The 4,604-nt window shown below is 45.8% G+C and overlaps 1 protein-coding gene across 1 annotated transcript in view; it reads left to right on the top strand.

Annotated features, from left to right (window-relative positions):
- Positions 1-302: 302 nt before the first annotated feature.
- LOC102255150 (GTPase IMAP family member 5-like) overlaps positions 303-4,604 on the top strand; it is an 8,867-nt gene continuing 4,565 nt past the window's right edge. The window contains exon 1 of the mRNA XM_005861536.2: positions 303-578. The gene's annotated coding sequence lies outside the window, so the exon portion shown is untranslated. The remainder of the gene's footprint in view (positions 579-4,604) is intronic.

The raw sequence follows: 4,604 nt of genomic DNA, 5'->3' as shown, positions 1-4,604 counted from the left end.
CAGGCCCTCTGTGGACCAGAAGTGCCTGTGTGTCCCTAGTGAGCAGGAACATTCTAGAAGCAGAGCCAGGAGAAGGGTGTGGAGAGCAGAGCTAGGCAGGTGCTCCTGAGATGGGTGCTGAGGAGAGTGTTGGGGAGTGCATGCCCCATGGGAACTCCTGTATCACAGGGGCTGTTTCTGATTGGGGAGGGGATCCATCACTGCCTTCATAGCCTCTTCCTCTAAATATTGCTTATTTTAACAAACCATAAAAAGGAAATGGGAGGTGCCTGGCAGCTGGCAGGCTCTGACAGGAAGCGTCCCATAAGGGGACAAGCACGCGGCCCCTCGCTGGTTGCTGGGTCCTGTTTACAGCAGTTTCCACCCATCCGGAGGACCTGCTCCTGGCTTGGGGGCCACACGCCTTTCTTCTTCATTCGCAGCAGCTGTGTCCTGGAACATTCGACCTCCAGACCACTCTAGTTCAACTGCATCCGCCTGGCTTCCTCTGAGTCCACTGCCTGCAAGAGCTCATACTCCTCCAGGCCACCCAGTGCCTTCCCCAGGCCGCCCAGCACCCACTGACTGCACCGCACCAGGTAAGGGGAGGCAGGGGAGGGTCCCGGCACCCTGGGAGTCTGAGATCCCACAGCCTAGTCAGAGCCACTCATTGCTGGTGTGACCTCACACAGGTTACCCTACTTCTGGGCTCACCCATGGGTGAAAGGGGACTATGATGGTGGCGCTGGGGGCAGCACCGGGTTTATTGTGGGGGAAACAGACCTGGGAACCACTCGCCCTGAGCCCACAGCCCAGCACATTCCACGGCACTTGGGGCTTCCAGCTAATTGCCTACTGCCTATTGGATCTTCATGGAGTCTCACAAGGTTTCACGCAGCTTCGGGAATATTCTCATCCCACTTGATGGATGAGAAAACTGAGCTTCCCCAGGTGCCCAGCTTGGGGGCAGGGGGTATGCTTCTCAGTTTCTCTCTCTTAACTTCTTAACCTCGCCCCACTGTGTACCAGTTCCACAGGAGAACCCTGAGTACACATTGTCTCATGACCTTGTCCTTCTGGAAACCACTCCATTCTCCCCCAATAGCACACACCTTTCCTCTGACATGACGTAGGACCCGGCTGCATGGCAAACAGACTCATATTCAGGCACAAGGACAATCCCTCTGTCTGCCGAACCTTATGTGACAGAGGTATCCAGAAATCACAAGAACTAAACTACAAAACAAGGGAAATATAATGCCAGGAAATATGGGGACTGTGGCAGATGAGTGAAGGAGACACTTATGAGTGGCAGATAAGAAATAGTTTGATTTTCCTCAAACAAGCAGGAGAGAGCCTGCTTTCTCATGGTTTCATACAATAAGGTACCACTGTCATCGTCTTTGCCACAGTGATAGATTGATTAAACATATTTTCTGAGGTTTCCAAACCTCACAGAAGGTCATTTAAAGTAGAAAATGTGTCATAGAATTGAAGCATGTTTAGCAAGAGCCAGAGTATAATTTCCCAGAGTCAAGGACAGTGTATAAGAGAGGGTGGTGTAGAAATGCTCTTCTCTGGGCTTATGAGAGGGAGGGAAGAAAGGGGAGGAAAGGGAAAAAGAAAGGAGGAAAGGAAGGAAGGAAGGTTCACATCTGATGATGTGAAAATGGGTGGTTTTCCTAAGGAGCCCCAAAAAATCACTAAGTGAATAGAAAAACATGCAAGCATTCTTTCTATATAACAGAAGCAACCTGAATAACAAACAGACTACAAACACCCTTTTTTAATTCAGCGCTAACCAGTAAAATGCGAGTGTAAATGGATGAAAACCCTTTTGTATGCCCATAAGGGTGATAAAAAAAAATATTAAAAGTGGAACATGGCCGCCCTGACTGGTTTGGCTCAGTGGATAGAGCGTCGGCCTGCAGACTGAAAGGTCCCAGGTTCGATTGCAGTCAAGGACATGTACCTTGGTTGCAGTCACATCCCCAGTAGGAGGGTGTGCAGGAGGCAGCTGATCGATGTTTCTCTCTCATCGATGTTTCTAACTCTCTATTTCTGTCCCTTCCTCTCTGTAAAAAATCAATAAAATATATTTTTTTAAAAAAGTGGAACATAGCCAAGTCCAAGTGCAGATTGGGGACTTCTCACACAGGGCTGGTGTCAGTGAGAATTTGCACGGTGCTCTTGAGTCATACTGACAATATCTAGTCAGGTGGGAGCTGTCTATCCCAGGTCAATTGTTGCACAGAGATATGTAGTAAGTGGGGATTATTTTGCAGCAAGCATGTATGTGAGACAGCTCAAATGTTTGTTAATAAAGTGGCTCATTTTTTTGAGCATTTTCCCATTCACCAAAAGGTCAAAATGTTCAATTCCCAGTCAGGGCACATACCTGGGTTCAATCTCTGGTTGGGGCATGTTTGGGAGGCAGCCAATCAATGTTTCTGTCGCATATCAATTTCTCTCTCTCTCTCTCTCTCTCTCTCTCTCTCTCTCTCTCTAATAAAACATATATTAAAAAAAGTAACTGGCCCTGTCTGGGTTGGCTCAAAGGCTAGAGCATTGGACTGAAGAGTCCCGGGTTTGATTCCAGTCAAGGGCACATGCCAGGTGTTGCAGGCTTGATCACCAGTGGGGAGCATGCAGGAGGCAGCCAGTCAATGATTCTCTCTCATCATTGATGTTTCAGTCTCTCTATCTCTCCCTTCCTCTCTCTGTAATCAATAAAAAAATATTTTTAAAAGTAACTGAAGCTTCTTTTTAAAAATATTATTGGATAAAATGTTACACAAATAATGTCATTTATGTAAAATTTTAAGATGTTTTTGCATAACCTATAGATACATGTGTATATATAACTATAAGTACATACATGAAATGATACATAAAAACCTCAGAATATTGGTTGCCTCTGAAGGGCAGAGGGAGGGTGAACAAGACTGGGGAGTCAAAAAAACATAAATGAAGTTCTATGTGTACTGTGTTAGCTTTTTAATCAAACAGAATAGCTTCAGTAAAAATGCCAAAATACTTACATTTGTTCATTGCAAATTGTAGGTTTTGGTTTTATAACTCTGTATTTCTTCACTTAAAAATATGTTTCATAACTGCATAATATTTAAAACTGAATAAGTAAATACAACCTCATCTTAGGTATAGCTGTATGTGACATACTTGCCTCTTCTAACACCAAGATGAGTGACACAATGTTATGCCTCATTTGAAGGAAACATTTATGCCAATTGATGCCAGTGCTTGTGCCAATTTCTGTTTAAATCTACTGGGATACAAAATGGTGATCACTGGGAGACAAGGACCTCAGAGCCAGCCAGGAAAACATTTGATTAAACACTGAGCAGGAAGTGAGTTGTTCTTGAATTTGTCCTCAGTGTTGATTCTTTCTCTTCGGCCATGGCACAACTTTCTCTCCACCAACTCAGGGGCTAACAACAAACATGCTAGAACAGAGAAAGAAATTGCCTTGCTGCTAATGACATTGGCTTGTTTGAAGTAATGAGAATTTCTAGTGCCCGGCACTCTTTGTGTCACATGGGTATGCGATGGCCAAGAGGAAAAGTACAGTGCACCTTGCCAGGGGAAGGTTGGATCTGGGACATGAGTCCTTCAAGGACTGACATGAGAGGAAATACTTTTTCCAGAATGTTGGCCTACTATGAATCCAAAACATAAAATAAGATAATGTTCCCCTCCTCATTCCATAAAGAATGCTTTTTTCGTTTCATGCCTTTTCCAGTTGGAGTGACATAAGCAACTGATTGCTTTTAAACTTTTGCTACTTTCCTGTAAGCTAAGTAACAAAACTAAACAAAACAAAAAAAGCCACCAAGCATTGTGAGAACAGTGCAATGTGTTAGCATCACCTGGTTTGCTGAAAGTTATTTATTGATGTTTGCAAGTATAATGTGAGTTATAAAATTAACAATGAACATGGAAAAACCAAGATGGCAGCATAGGTAAACACCGGAGTTTGCTGCCTCGAACAATCACTTCAAAAATACAACTAAAAGATGGAACGGACATCATCCAGAACCACAGAAAGGCTGGCTGAGTGGAAATTCTACAACTAGAAGGAAAGAGAAAAGCATACCGAGACTCAGAGGAGGCACAGTGCGGAAGTAAAATACTAAGGTACAGAGGCGCACAAGGAGTGGGCTGGCAGCTGAGGGCACAGTTGTCGTTTACAATCGGGAGGGAGTCTCAGGCTCTGAGCTCCAGTTCCGGGCGAGTCTCTGGGGACCCAGACTCATACGGGAGAAGCGGGACTGTCTGGCATCGGTCGGAACTAGAGGGCAGCTTTCTCTCGGAGGGGCTTGCAGCAATTGCCCAGACACTGAGAAGCTGGGCCTCTGAGAGCAGCCATAACTGCTAGCCCCGCCCTGTTGATCCCGTGGGACCTGCCCGGCCCAAGCCCTGCAGGAAGTCTTTTGCTGGATAGCCTCAGGCAAAGGCTAGATTAGCACCTCCCTAAAGATCCAGGAGCCAGTGTACACAGAGGTCAGAGTGGGACCATCCAGTTTGCAGCTCCGTGGAACCATAAAGGACACACTCAGGGGGCAGACTCAGTGAGCACCAAAGCCCCATTGAAGCAAGTCTTGCCC

This window comes from Myotis brandtii, unplaced genomic scaffold, assembly GCF_000412655.1.
Source record: "Myotis brandtii unplaced genomic scaffold, ASM41265v1 scaffold1533, whole genome shotgun sequence".
Lineage (NCBI taxonomy): Eukaryota > Metazoa > Chordata > Mammalia > Chiroptera > Vespertilionidae > Myotis > Myotis brandtii.
The sequence above is the reverse complement of the archived record's forward strand: the minus strand, read 5'-3'. Positions and strand labels throughout refer to the sequence as shown.